This window comes from Anoplolepis gracilipes, chromosome 1 (assembly GCF_047496725.1).
Source record: "Anoplolepis gracilipes chromosome 1, ASM4749672v1, whole genome shotgun sequence".
Lineage (NCBI taxonomy): Eukaryota > Metazoa > Arthropoda > Insecta > Hymenoptera > Formicidae > Anoplolepis > Anoplolepis gracilipes.
Genome location: NC_132970.1, coordinates 2,614,784 through 2,630,901, shown reverse-complemented (window position 1 = coordinate 2,630,901; position 16,118 = coordinate 2,614,784). Strand labels below are relative to the sequence as shown.

The following is a 16,118-nucleotide window of genomic DNA, read 5'->3' as shown; positions in this document are numbered from 1 at the left end:
GTACTAATTTATATACAAATAAATATTGGGTTTTTTACCTTGATGTTTAAGACATTTAGATTAGACCTATATTAAATGTTTAACTTTTCAGCAAGAACAAATTAATTTGTAAACTTTTTATGATATATAATGTAAAATGTAAAATTTAAACAACCAGTCTCCTAAATCAGTTTCCAAAATCTTTTTTAAAAGTGATTTTGTGAATGGAAATAATAAAATAAATGTAGGTGAAAAAAGAAATCATTTATTAACCCATATTTATACGTATTAAAAGGAAATAAAGAAATATCCAACATATAATCATTAAAAAATAACATATTTATATTAATATTAATTCATATCTCTTTAAATTATTTTATCAAATAAAGAAGAAAATATTTAACATAAAGTAATTATTAAATAACATATTAATAAATAAAGTTCGGTTAAATAACGATAATAAATTTTTAGTTTTTTTATAGAGAACTTTCTCAGATCGTACCGATACGATTTAAGAAATCTTGTGATAGTACGATTCAAGAAACATGATCAGTTTATTTGTAAATATTGATTTAATCTTTATAATAAATGTAATACGTAATAAAATTTAAATAAATGTAAAATATTCTATATAATAAAGCTACTTTTAGAAAAAGACAACGATATAAATATAAAGTTGCATTGTTCAATTATTATCATCAGGAAATTGTAAGATAAGTTACATCAATCATATCTGATTTTAAAAATTTTTGTAGCACGCACAAAATAGAATGTAATAAGACAAGTTTTTGTTTATATTTCTCATTGCTCATTTATTTCATATTTTCCATTAGATGTAAAGAAATTGAAATATGATTTAATAGTAACTAATATGATATTGGCAACTCTGCTCTATGATTTTATACTAGATAACGAGGAAGAGTTCCTTTAATTTATTTTCAATTTGTGATATATATTATATAAAAGTGTATATTATATTATATAAAAAAAAATATAGTTAATTTTTAAATATTCTTCAACAGTTAAAATTATAGAATCCATAAGTAATAAAAATTATTTTTTAAATATATATCACATGACTTGGTTAATTAAATCTCTAATAAAAAAAAAGTTATAATTATCCGTTAGTTTCTACTTTTTTAATTTGAATTTCTTACCAAGTAATTTACTTTTATATATTTTGCCTTGTTTTCTTGTACAATTTCTTTACGCACGAGAAATTATAAGATTATATGTTCCGTATTAAATTTTCGAAAATCTGGAAAATCTCGTGATATACATATATATGTATATCTTTTCTTAAATATTACGTTGTAATGGTGTAAAAATGTGGCGCATTTACCGTTATTATGTTCTCATATCGCGCGAGGGGATTAGCAAAATCTGATATAACACGACATTACGAGCGCGAAGACTGTGTAAACGCAGATGCCGTTACGGAATCCCGGCGCAACGTAACGTAACGCAACGCGCGCAAGCTCCCTAAAAAGGGAGCGCGTGGCGGAGATCAAACAGCTGGATCATCTCGTGCGTGCCTTTAGGTAAGGATCTCTTTCTTGCGGGAAAGGTAGGTATATACCCAGGTGCAAAACTCGGAAGGCGTGCGTGACAATGCGTGTACATACGCGCGCGTGGTATGTGCAACGTGACGTGAAAGTCGCGCGTGAAAAAAAAAGAAAAAGAAACAGAGATGCAGGCAAGTCAACGACCGCTTTCCGCTTTCCCGGAAATTTTAAAAGTGCATCGGGAAAAATGCGAAAATTATTCTTATTTATCATTGAATCTTCTTGTCATAACGGAAACATTGCGTTGCATTATGTTAAGTTGCATTTCATTCTTTACTTTTTAAATGTTTTTTTTTATTAAACAACTAAAAAATTGTATCGATTTAACATAAAAAATATTTTATTTAAATTCGATAGTGTAATAATTATGATTATATATTTTTAATCATACGAAATGCAAAGCTTTTGGAAATATATTTTATGAAATATGTTCAGCGAGAACATATAGCAGTTACGAAATATCGTTGAGTAACGATTGTCTGTGTGATTGGTGTACATTTGTAGACTGTCTATTAGACAGGTCATGCGCCGCATGTTGCACTCTCTTGAAAGCATGTAATTACGTTAGATTTTACGAATCGGTCGGCGACGAAGTGCGTGGGCACACGCATCGCGTAGAGAGAATACCGTGTATTGGTTCGTTTCGAAAGTGCAACGGTTTCTAGGAGGCGTTAAGAGCCGACTCGAGCTCATTAAGGCTAATGACGCGGGATCGCGCAATTATTCCAATAAGCGATGGCCCTCGAACCTATCAATTTATTATAATTACAGTACAAAAGGAAGGGAGTAAAAGAGAGAATGTATATATGATTTTGTGTTCTAGCGTACGCACTTACCAAATTACACGTTTCTCGATCATACGCATATGTATTGCTAAGATATTATAGAATAGATTGAAATCCATTTGGCTCCAAACGGTATTCACGGAAAGATTGTCACGATTCACACGAGACTATTGACCTCATCTCGATGAGAGACTATGATTATTAGAGTGCCAACAAATTACCGCTCAGAGATTTTTGCGACTGTCCATAAATTATCCAATAATGAGTATAAATTGCGTAATCGTGTTTTTCTATATCGGCGTTTGATGGAGTTCGATTGCTCGCCGAGAGTATGTATATTAAACGCGAGAAAAAAAAAGAGAGGAAGCGAACGATGTTAAATTTGTATTCGCGGCACGCGAGCTCCTAAAATAAATCAACCTCGACTATTCTCCTTGCTCTACGGTTCTCCTTTGGCATTGGGTCGCTGGCGCGGCCGGCTTCTTCGGTAAAGAAAAAATGAAAAGAGGAAAAAGGCAAATATACGAACGTCTAGAAAAAATTCAAACGGTCCAGCGGCCACTTAGCGAGCACTCTCGACACGGTGGACACGTGTCTAAAGTGTGGCCGGGAGCCTCGATCACGTGTCAATATCTCAAGAGGCATTTGTTTACAAAAGTCGTAGAAGCAGAGGAGACGGCGCGTCAGGTATTTTTATCAGAAACTTTCCAAAAGACTATATTTGAGTTTCCGCGTTCACGGAAAAGAACATGCACCAAGTTTATCCGGAATTACTCTCGAAAGAATACCACTAAATAAATATTTCTATTACTAACTCAAGCTACCAAATTTATGTGAACGCGAATATACGTATAGACATTATTATACAACTCTTGGTGGACGATAGTATTTTTCAATGAAATCATATCGGACAAAGAAATAAGTTTTTCCACCTTGTTATAGAGTCACATTCAGTGGCACGTTCAGCGCTATTAAGCGTGCGCGACACCGGCTTCTTTATCGGGGAGCCTGAGCACGCAGCCTCAAACGCGTGGGCAATCCCGGCGAGACGCCAGCGAGAGATAGCCTCTCTCCTTCTCCCTTCGTCTTTGCCTGCTCGCGTTCCCTCTCGATTCTACCCTCGACTACCACGCCGGTAAAAACAGCGCGAACTGGTCGGTCGCGTACACGAGGTAGGGAGATAGGCGTGGCACGGCGTTCGTACGTGCGTCCACGCGCTACGGTGTGCGTGCACCCACCTAGCGTCTAACGCGCTCGGTTAGGCCGATGCGTACGTTCGAGAGAGGGAACGGAGTCTGGAGGAGTTCGAGAAACGGTAGTGGGGCCAGCTGGCACGGGTATAGGCAGCGGTAGTGGCGGAGAAAGCGAGGGAGGAAGAGGGGAAGAGGGGAGGGACACCTAAGGTCCGTGGACACGAAAGTCAACGAAGGAGGAAGGGGTGGACGTGCGCGCCTGGTCGCGCACGTGGAGAGAGGGGACCGGAGAATACAGCGCGGCGGCCGAAGGTGAAGCTGCCGAGCCGTCGCAGCCTCGCAGTCGGCGCGAGACCGCGCTACTGAAAGAATCTACCGTGTTGTCGGTTGTGCGAACGTGCCCTTACGTTTTTCTCTCCTTCCTCGTGTTCTCTTTCTCTTTCTTTCTCTTTCTTTCTCTCTCTCTCTCTCTCTCTCTCTATCTCTATCTGTCTATCTCTTTTTCTCTCCTTTTCTCACTCTCGCACGACAACGAGAGAGCCGGATCGCGCGTGGAAATAGCCGTGAAAACGCGAAAAGGAAAGTCAAACGCCAAGGGGTTGTCGTGAGCGCTGAAAAGCGCGTGTGATCGTCGTCCGTCGCTTCGTCAAGAGAATCGTCGTCGACGGAGAACTCTCGAGCTCGCTCGCCAGTAACTACATCCTAATCTTTGTCAACGTGAATACTTCCTTGGCGACGACATCCCGGAGAATTCTGTGATCTCGATGTGCCTGATTGATCTCGCTACTGTGGCGATTGAACGCGCTGCCGCGAGTTGCCGCTGTAAACTGTTAACGATATCGGAATATCAAGAGAAGATCTAGAATCGAACACGCGTGAGAGCACGTCACCGTCATCGTCGAGTAAATGTCATTTGCCGACGGGAGAGCGTTCGTTCGCACATGTACGAGAGACGAGGGGGATTGTTGAACAAGTTGATTGATCGGCGAGATTTTTATCTGTGTGTGCCGATGCAACGTGACAACGTCCGCTCGGCGAGCAATCTCGCGACTGTTGTTGTTTGTCGTTATCGTATTCGAAAATATCGGCTCGAGTCCGACAGTATTAAACGCCGCGAACTCAGTGCGACGGCTCAGACGTTCGATTGTTGCTGTGATAACGAAGAGAGGATGGTCTCTGTATAAGCTAAGTTCAGTGCCTGCTCTATATTGTGATTTGTGACTATAAGAAAGTAGATAAGAAGGAAGCTCCGGTTATAAAGTGTCCCAAGGTGGAGGAGGTTGAATCTACGAAGGATCGGATGCGTGGCAGCCCTTAACTATTATCCGGTAAGCGACGCGATCTCATCTCTCGCCATTTTTTATCGGCAAAAACGCGCTGCGATGTCCCTCGACCCTTCGTAATTATCGATACTTATCGCGAAGTCCGGCTTCGGCTCGAAGTCGGGGAACCGCAAAGTTGCTCGTAAAAGCGATGTTTTATTAATAGTGACAAGAAGAGTACCCCATATATGACGTCGTAATACTTAACGCTATTTAATTACGTCTATCTCATAACATACTAGTTTTCCTCTTCGAATGTTGAACATGAATATTTTTTTTATAACGTTTAATAAAATGATTGATATACACAAAACGTGAAAATAAATGGCGAATTCGTGAGAAGAATATTATGACTTTTTCAAAAAAACCCGTTTCACGCGAAACAAAAGAAAGAAATTCGATTAGAAATAAAAGTGCAAAATGTGATACGTTATTAAGAGTATTTATGTTGCATTCTATAATTATCGTGCATTTTCTGGCAAAGGATCGTGCTGTAAAAGTCGCGTTAATCGAGAGTTAGAATAAAACAATCGTGTATATAAGTACTGTATCAAACTTCGATTAACAGAGTAATATTTCGTAATTTTATTCGCTGCAACTTTATCATTCCACATTTAATATTATCACTTTAATTGCCACTTTTATTATATGTTGAGAGACTAAAAAAGAAACAAGTATGAACAAAAATCTATCCATGCTGCCCTAGGGGCTATATTTTTATCGATTAAATTCATAAATTTATTCGATATTTGATATATTGAATCATTGTGCTTATCATATTAAATAACGCAGCGCGCAAGAAGAGCCTCGTCGATAGAATCGAGAGCAAGAGAGAGAGAGAGAGAGAGAGAGAAGAGGAGAGGCAGAGGTAGAGGTAGAGATAATAATCGTGCAAACCTTCATTTAATATCAAAGCCGCTTTTTCCACCCTCGTTTTCCACACTAGAATGCGTTTATAATCTATCTCATATAGAGGCCAGCTTTTCTGTTCTCCGTTGCGAGGGCGGTTTTAACGTCGTTACACCGCGCTCGTCAAAGCGTCGCGACGCTGAGCGTCGGAAGTGGAGCGGACACGCGTGTTAAAGTAAATATGTGCGAAGAGCCTGTTCTCAACTATACTCCGTCTTTTTTTTTACGCTCGACCTTTTCTGCCTCGCAAAAGTTTGAAAACGCGACTGGAAATATGTATTTATCGATCCTCGGAGGGAATTGTATCGTATAGAGAAAGATATGAGAAAGACGTATATGATTATGTATACTAAATTATTTATGCAGCAAACGTACATTTAAACAATAAAAATATGCATTTTACATTTTGATTGTGCATCCGTGGACTATTTTGAACCTTTGTTTTTTTTTTGTTTTTTTTCATACATTCATTTCAGTTTATCAATTGTTATTATTATACAATCTCATTATACATCTGTCAACAAAATTAGCTGTGACAGTTATGACTATATCTTATTGTCAGCCTTGAAAACCAAAAAAGTATTTAAAGTATTAAAACAGGATTTTGTTTAATTTTGAAAAGTATTAATTTTTTTCTATATTATGAATTATATGATTAATTTTTTGTTTCATTTATTTTCGCTATTTTAAAATTAATACTTCGTGGCCTAGATAACGTAACATTATCGAAGCTTCCGTAATTTTGATGAAATAATCGCGCATGGAGTTTGCGTGATGTGCAGGGACTTTCTCTCTCCGCGAGCTTTGAAAATATCTTCCAGCGACATTACGCTGAATGCCACCTTGAGCGCGAGGGTGGCTTAATGTCGGAAGTGGAGCGGACACGCGCGTTAACCCAACCACGTAGAACGATCTGCCGCGACCAATCTTACGCGCTTCGTCCCTTCACGCCTCGTGACTTTGACGCGTGCTGCGAGCGTGACATGTACATTAAATCTCTCTGCTGTTACTGTCGCACACCCGCCGATTTACCGCGCATTATATCGCAAAATTTGGTCACGCTGCTAGTGTGTGCTTGTAGTGTGTAAATTGTCGGATGAAACAGATTAAGAAACGCAAACGATGATTTTACAGAGTTACAATAAGAATTTAAAAACTCTATTTTTCATCCTCTAATTTCTTTTTTTACTTTTATGTATGTAAAATATAGTTGTATATATATTGTTGCTTTTAATCTAGTTTTTCATAATTATTTTTTTATTTTTATAAATGAACTCAAAGCAGAGTAAATTAGATAGAAAATATAATATATTTAATTTCTTTTTAAACGCGACGCGCGTATCTATCACACATGTGCGTCACAGATATCCTATTTCTATAATTTAATTTATTAAATGGATTTTTTATAATATCGATATATATATAATAAATAATATATTCTCGGGTAGTGTACATAAACAGAATATGTTAGTTTGAGATAAATCAATGACATCATGTTTCTCGCGTGCTTCGAGTTTATTGACGCCGATGAGACAGTCGTGCGAAACTTAGTTCCATTGTCTTAATGGGTTCTTAATGCGACAACGATTCGAGAAGTCAGCGTCCTTCGCGACTCGCGCGTGGTAAAGAAAGTGACCGGACACGCGGAGCACACAAAGTGTCAGATGTCACGGCTGCCCCTGTCTCATTTGCAAACAACGCGACGAAAACGTTCTCCGGTACTTCGATTTCATGAACAAATTTTCAGGTTGCTTCGATTTCGAACTTTTTTTGACATTTGCATCTATATGGAAAATGTTGTTATATTTAGGAACAATTTAATTTGTTGTCAATTTTTTTATTTATTAAATTTGACGAAATTTTACGCTAATAACAGTTTATAATGCAATTACATTTTTTTATCAAAATTTATATTACATGTGCCACTTATCTCAACAGAGTTTATTCAATTTTTATCAAAAATGAATTCTGTGTTAAATTAAATTAAATCAATGCAAATTGATGACCAATATAATTTAATTACTTGAATATATCAATCATGTTTACGCGTTATTTCCCCGATGTATATATAATTGTCGCTGCAAGGAAAAGGTACATATTGAGATTAGACACGCGGTTCCTCTCGATCATTATCGTTCAGCGATTGTCATCCGTCGATCCGTATCTATCGGCAGGCGCACGATTTATCGTGCTTTATGCGCATATTCGCGCCGATGCAGCGGCAGCTGCATCAACGGGATCCTGGGTCCCCGCGCGCGCATAATGATACATTGCGCCGGACATGAAAGTTATAAGCTTTAATTCGAGGCTCGCGCGATTCACCGGTGCGGCCGCGCCGGTCACCGTATATCGATCGCCAATTTGCTATGCAGATCGGGAGGAGGCCTTTCGGTGAGCCTCGGCGTTCCCTAACGCAGCCCCTGCAATCTTCCTTCTCCTCTTCCTCCTCCTCCATCCTCCTTCTCCTTTTTAACCCTTTATATTCCCTCTTCCCATCTCTCCTTCGTGTTCCTCTTTTTCTCTTTCTATCTGCGCGTCTCTCGCGCTCCCACGTGGAAGAAACGGCGGCCGTGCAGAAATAGAATAAGCGAGGATTAAGGTAGTCGCTATCTCGGTGATAAGATTACACGCGAGTCCTCCGTTACAGAACAACTACCAGCGCGCCCGAGCGTGTTCTTTTCCTTCCCCGCAACGATCGCGCGACCTTCTCTCGCTGAATCTTTGTTCTCGGAAATGATTACGAATGGTATATCATCGCGTGAAAAATGTCAAGTAAATGTTTCTTAGGAAAATTCAAGCGTTTTTCGCGGAAATATTTGAAAGAAGCATATGACATCGCGATGCTCATTCGATTCCGCATTTCGAAAATTCCGTGCCAACAGATCCTTTTGTCCGCACAGAGAGACAGATGGATGGCGGAATTGATCTTGTCGGATCGATTCTGCAAGAAATACATCTCTCACACGACGGCGCAGAGAAATACGTCGGCCCCCGATATTTACCGATTCGACTGACGCGGAATGATCGAACGTGAGTAATCTCTTTGTGGCACGGCGCCGCAATTAGGAAATCCATTTGGCATAATTGCGCCAACAACCACTCTCGGTACTAGCTACCGCGCTTAATCAAACGGCCGCCGCTATTCGCCTCACCATTTACTTGTACCTGTACCAGAGCGTCTCGTGAAGCTTCAAAGGTTGCAAGTGCATATATCTTGCATTGCATATGTATTCGAAAATGGATTTCTTCTTTTCAAAGATTGGAAGATTAAACGGAATTATGAAGCCATTTAATAGCAAGAATTAAGAAAAGTTTTAGCGAATACAATTTTTTCAATACATAAAAAAATTTAAACAAAGATGCAGATATAATTAGAATCTTCGACCTATGTGGACTTTAAACAAATCTCGACTTGAGGCTTAGTCATCTTGATATTTCAATGTGATATCTCTTCTCAGGTTGGAAGATGGTTATTGAAAATATAAATAGAGATTGCTAATTTGCGGTTTCTCTTTTTTATTTCATGACAGTATTTATGTTCAAAAATATAGATTTAAAGTTAAATCCTTTAAATATATCACTCGAAGATTTGAGCCAAGGAAAAGTCATTCATCAATTGTTGATTCTAACAGTTGAGAAACTTTCACAGAATTGATATTATCGAAAGAACAATAAAATATTTTCAAGCTGTTTTCTAAAGCATAAATATTACTTGCAACATGAATAAAATCAAATTGATAATATTATATTACACAAAAATGTATATTTCTGTAAATTTTACGCCTTTGCTTTTAGCACATATTTTCTTCTTATTATTCGTAAATATTGCTTTGTCGAATTGATCAATTCACGTGAATTTTGATGAAATAAGCGTGTCAAATATCTTGTATATGAATCTTCAATCAGCGATGTTTTTCAACGCGATTGCTTGTGTCGAGTAGATATATATTTGCGATCGTGATAGCCAATCGACGTCGATCCATCGGCTGCAACGACGATAACAAAGAGACGCTGACGATCGTTAACGATCATAATGATGGTCAATTATCGATTTAACGAGCGTAAATCAGTAGCTTTCGCAGTAAGCTAAAGTTCAAGTTTCAGGGTGCACACATAATGTATGCGTATTGTACGAGAGAAATTTTTGAATAGAAATAAAGAAAAAAATCACAATTTTACAAACGTTCTTACAGTTGGTTTTCTCAATGTAAATCATATACATCCGCGTAAGCCAGATGACTTATAGCAAGTAGCACAGAAAATCGGAGCGCGTAATATTGAACATATTTGTTCGTGGTGAAAGAAATCTTAAAGGAGAACGTACATTATATGTATATAATGAGAGTAAGCGATGGAGTGAACGAAAATTTAAAGAAAGATTTTAGTAGTATTAAATTTATTCACGTTAAATCTTCGCAATTTCAAGAATTTTGTGAAATAAATATTAAATTACTTGTAGTGTTTTACAAAAAAATATCTTGTACAAACTATATAATAATTTACTTTTAAACAATGAATTAATAAATTTATTACTTTAAATGGAGATGTGGAGATGATGTCACAAATTGAAAACTATTATATTATTCTGTCGCATTTTACGTAGATGCATTTGATTGTTTCTTTATTTTATCATCTAGAGAATACTTGTTTGCGCGCGATTTCAAATGTACGCCCACGAAAAATCTGGCGATGTCAATCGTAATGATCGGTCATTATGCTAATCGCAGGGTCCGCAAATCTTGCGCTACAATACGCGTCGCGAATTGTCACCTGCGCAAAGAACATATTGCGAATCGTATACTTGCGAGGAGGCACGACATGCAAATCACACCTTCGAGGCGGTCATAATTGGCAACGTCGATTTTTTAGAGACGTACATTCAATACGCGATCGAAAAGCATTGCAAACGTAAACGTTGTGAAAACCTATGTTTTGTATTGTTAGTCTAATGATTCGACGGATCGTAGCGAAGCGTACAATGTCATTAATAGAAACTCTTCAATGAAACGTATTTGACCTTTGAAGAACGATGTATGGTGAGAAGAAAGCTTCGAAGCTATCTGCGTTAAGAATTCAGATTGTTCCGAGTCATATTTCATAAATGATTATAGCGTTTGGAAAAAGTAAATTCAGCTTTTTTCATTTTTCTTATTTTCTATATTGCAATATTTAAATTAATTAAATTTAAATGTTTTTAATTTATTTTAAATTTCTTCGTATTGAACATTATTTAATAAATAGCTAAATTATTTTTAATTATTAAATATTGTTATTTAACATATCGATAATAGACAGGTCTGGATAGGAAATTCATTTTAAAAATATCCTCGAAGAAACGAGATTTGCGTGTAATCGTATGCGCCGACGACGAACGGACGAACAGAGGCGTGTGAATCCTCCTCTAATTAATTCGTCGACCGAGCCGATAATGGAGCCCCGAGTGAACGAGCGAGCTATCGCGTAGGTGGGCCCGAACGCGGCAGAGTTTCTTCATCGCGGCACCGCGTGCAGGTGTAGTCCTCGCGTAACGAACGACCAGTCGATGGCTCTCGACGATATTTTGCCATGCCGTTGTCTGTTCTCCGTCGATTCCCACCGAGAGATCCGTAAGGAAAATAAACGCTTGCGTAAAACTGTCGATCCGACATGGGCTCCCCTTCCTTCCTCTCCTATTCCGAGGCGCGCGACTTCATGTCATCGATTCTAAAATATTCACCTCGGCGGACGAGCGGAGGAACTTTAACGTCCTACGCTAAATTCTTCCAGCCATATGGACGCCGGTGAATACACTTGGCTTACGCGAGGATATAATATAATATTAATTACTTAACGTAGCATATAATGCACGATTGATGTAAAACGAGAAAATACTTTTAAATAAAATAACGGAAAAGGATAACGGAGTGAAGTGACAGATGGTTTCAAAATGATTGGAATTTATATAATTTTGTATACACCAAGCTTCGAAATAATGTATACGCGAGCTTAGGGAAATATTATGCCCGCGTTCTATATAATCTCAGATATTAACGCTTCGTGTCAACCTATTAACGAACTTTGTGCCACTTTCAAGCTTATGGGGATGACGCTGGTTATGCTTTAGCAAGCGCGGGGATTGGAGTCGTTAATCACGACACCGTGAAGCTTAACCGGGCGCGCGTGCCCGGTGGGTGCGACGAGGGTCGCACGAGGATAACACGGAGAGTTGGTTTCACCGGCCTTGACCGTGAATCCACCCACCCCCTCGATAGGGCACGGCACGAGGTTGCACAGGTCGGTTGGGTTCGTTCCACGGTACGATGCACACCGTGTCGTCTCTCATCGTTCCTCCTCCACTCTCTCTCTCTCTCTCTTCCTCCCTCTCTTTCTGGAAATCAATATCGCTCTCTTTGCTCGTCCACCGACAGAAGCTGCGTCGCATACGGACTGGTCCACTAATAGACGGTTACGAGTTACTATATACGGAATGTGCTCTAGACACATCCCGATTTATCGCGTTTTTAGAAATATGTTGAATAATTATACAAACTTCATTTACAAGATCTCACTATCATAATTATATCGTAATAGTTAATAAGTATAAGCAGGGTGTCTATTCAAATCTTGTAAAAAGATTCCGCGATCTTCCAGATATTTTTGTTCAAAATTCTAGATAAAGAGAATATTTTAAAAGGTTTTTTATGCAATTTTTAAAAATAATTTTTTTTTATTATACGCATTTTTTAATGTTTTTCACTGATACAAAGGAAAATACAAAGCCAGTTAAGTGCTAGATTATAAATGTATTGAAAAAACTTAATAGTTTTTGTTAAAATAAAAATTTTTAATTTTTTTCTATTTTATTATTGAAAATTAAAATCAGAAATATGTACTGCATATTTAATATTTTGTTGAGATATTAAATATATAAACAGATAGATATGTATATAAGAGTAAAATCATCAAGAATTTTCAAAAAAATTCTCAAAGTCTCAATAAAATTCCACGAGAATTCCAGGTTTTTTCCATGTTTTTCCAGGAAATATATACTCTGATAAGATACCGGAGAGCTTATTCAATTGTAACGAATACGTCGACAAAAGCGCAAATATACATTGTGTAGGGAAACCGCGTGTGCGGGCGAGAATTACGATGCAGTATATATTCGTAATACAAAACTGGTAACGAGCGGTACAAATGTTATGACGAGCCGCGTGTTATGAAGTACACACACTCGTGTGTTATAAACCGCGTCATTCGCTGCGACCAAGCAGTATCTAACCCGAATATATTACTAGCGAACGTTGTTACGACTGGTACAGCATTTCGTGCGAATAAATCTCACCAACCTCTCGCTGGGTTCTAGATTATTTTGTAATGTGTGAAGACAATCTGCATCTCGAGAGACCGAAAAACGTTGAACAGATATTTTTCATTATAGTCTTAAAATATATCTATATCTATATCTGTCATTATATTTTTATACACATTATTGTGATAAAACGTTAGTGTTTCATAAATACCAATTTACAAAACATTTCGTTTCAATATAATTTTGCTGAATTCTTAAACTTTTTGCAGTTTTTTTTTCAATAATAAATATTAAATTGATTATTATTTATTATTTTTTAACGATTTGGTTTAATTAACTTTGTTTAATTGAGTTCAAGATTTTTACCGCAATCTTAATACGAGTATGTTTATACTTAACTATAATTATATTAACTATAATTATACTTAATGTGAGTATAATTAATTCTTATTTTTATTTTATTTTACATTATAAACAAATCACATTTTATATTAAATATTAGGAATGATACGAACTGTTATATTTTTTAAATAGAAGAGCAATAAGTTAATTAAATCTATTAATTACAAAGTTAATCAATATTTAAACTGACCAAAAAGAAAGAGGAAAGAGAGAGAGAGGAAGAGAGATATGCAACCGCAGCCTATCTACCATAAATATACTTGCAATATGTGCTGGGGACACAGCCGCAGCTGGTCGTATCTGTCGACGTTTTATACGCCGGCGTCGCGATGTGTAACACACTCCCACTAACGCGATGTGACAGATTTAACGAAGTAATTAACGCCCACGCACGCGCGGTTTCGTACCATCAAGTTTAGGCGATTGTCGGTGCGATGCGTTGCTCTTTAATGCATTCAGATCGCACCGATATCTGGTGATGAGGATACAAAGTCGACGGATGTGACGCGGCGATTCCCGGCGACAAATTTTTCGTATTTTTTACTAACGAGAGAATCGTTAATTGTCTGGCGGCGGCGGCGCGAGATATTGCTTTGTCTGGCGATTTACGTTCGCGCGCGCACGCGCACGTGTGTCACTATCAAAAATCGACGTCCACGCGACAAGTCGCATGTTTACTGTTAATTGGACGCCGGTGAATTTGCATTTTAATCGGCCGCCGCGCCGGTTCCAAGTCGAGTGCGTTTTATTTACTCGTGAATCATGTTTTTGAAATTTTCAAAGCGGTGGGAAGAACGCGCGGATGCGTGTTAAAATCGAAACAACGACGGCAATTTGATAACTAAACTTAATAGCCATACATATATATGTATAGTAACGTGTATTGATTGTCCCTGGAATATAACCATCCGATATCTCTCGGTATCTCGTTAATGCCGATTTCGGCATAACATGTTGTCGACGATCACGTTTAATTTAAAATTATTGCGCAATATATGCTTGTAGGCGGATTTACGTAAACACGTAGCGTCGCAACGTGCGGTTTATATTTGTATAATGTTAAAATTGCTTTTATTCTGCAGAACGATATTGGAAGAGATAACGCGTATCCAGAGTTCAAAGATCTATTATTTTTGTATTTTGTTGCATGTTTACACGCAAAAAAATCGCAGGATGCTTCGCGCTCATGTTCTCTCTCGTATTCCCTCCCTCAGAATTCTCGATGTTTATATAGGTCAGGAGATGCGCGTGGCGCCTATCGATCGACCATGGGATGTGAGTTCAAGGTCGCGCATCTCGCGTTTCAGAGGCTGCGCCGCTCTCTCTCGCGTACGGGAACTGTTACACCACTACATTCGCATGCCAGTGTGATAAACGTGAAGCTGTCCGAATTTTTTCACAGATTCCAAACACACACATGTCGATATTGTATGTACAGTATCGATATATATAATTGTCGAAAAAATAGCTCGCGCGACATGATCTCCCTTCATTCGGTTGTTTTATGTCAATATTAGAAAGAAAAAGAATATTCTACATATTCTATATATTTTTATAAGTAATCTCAGATAGTCTCAGTAATCTAAGATAGCATTTTATCGTATAAAATGACGTATTTTTATTGATTAAATAAATAAATTAAGAATTTATATATATAACACAATGTAAAAATATATTAAAATCGACTGCAAAATTGAATATTCGAGCTTTGGCACATACGTGCAGCAAGATTCAGTTGAAATACGATATTATACACATGGATGATATTGATATCATATTACAGAAGATAGAAATATGATATGGTATTTTACCCACAAACAACAATCCTCTTCTTTATATACGAATTTCATCGATGAGTGTTTAATGTGTTTTATAATTCACAAGATTTTTTCCAAAATAATATTATATTAGTATAATTCTTACGTAATATTTCTCATAAATGTACAAAACTGGTTTCTTTTTGGCTGTAAAATATGGATATATGATGTTCACCTTGCAAAGTATTGCGACGTTTGTAAAATAAATTTCCCTTTGGCAGCGTTCTAAGCACTTATGTCTCTTATCATAACATTTCACTGTACAAAATAAAAAAGATATATAAGGTATAGAAAAAACTTTCCTATAATGACTAGGTTTTTGTCGTACAATGAAAAGGGTACGTGTTACGTGTCTTCGGTGGTATATATTCTTGTTTATAAACACGTAATAAAGAGGATATGTAAAGTTAGTAAAACACTTTATAACAATAAAAATATACTTTATCATATTTACTTGAATTATTACTCGAAGCTAATATGATGCTATAAAGGTTTAACGACGTATCGATCACGTCGCGAAAACGCACTGATTTCAGTCATTTAACGATAATACTCGATTCTCGCTGGAAGCGTTAATCTCCGTACAGTTTTCTTCCTCGTCCGTCTTCCTTCATCTTGCAGTTGGCTCGCTTCCGCAACAGTTGCTGTCGCTGAGCGATCGTCGGTGCTAGGAAAACGATCATTCTCTATGGTCGAACAGGTAGCTGGGTTGGGCTTGGATCGTTAAGTAGGTGTACGTGTACCTGCCGCGCGTGATCGCAAAGTCTCCAAAGTGCCACTCAGCTACCGGAGTTAACGAGTTAAGTCGAGCTCTTCTCTCGTCAGATTCTCGCGATCATCTACTCCTCATTCCAC

General features: G+C 37.7%; 1 protein-coding gene across 2 annotated transcripts in view; it reads left to right on the top strand.

The window, feature by feature from the left end:
• Klu (zinc finger protein klumpfuss) overlaps positions 1-16,118 on the top strand; it is a 69,108-nt gene that overhangs the window by 15,819 nt on the left and 37,171 nt on the right. The window contains exon 1 of one of the 2 annotated variants that reach the window (XM_072899271.1): positions 3,836-4,850. The exons of the other annotated variant lie outside the window; for it this stretch is intronic. The gene's annotated coding sequence lies outside the window, so the exon portion shown is untranslated. Of the gene's footprint in view, positions 1-3,835; positions 4,851-16,118 lie in introns of those variants that run through there. 2 annotated transcript variants of the gene reach the window in all.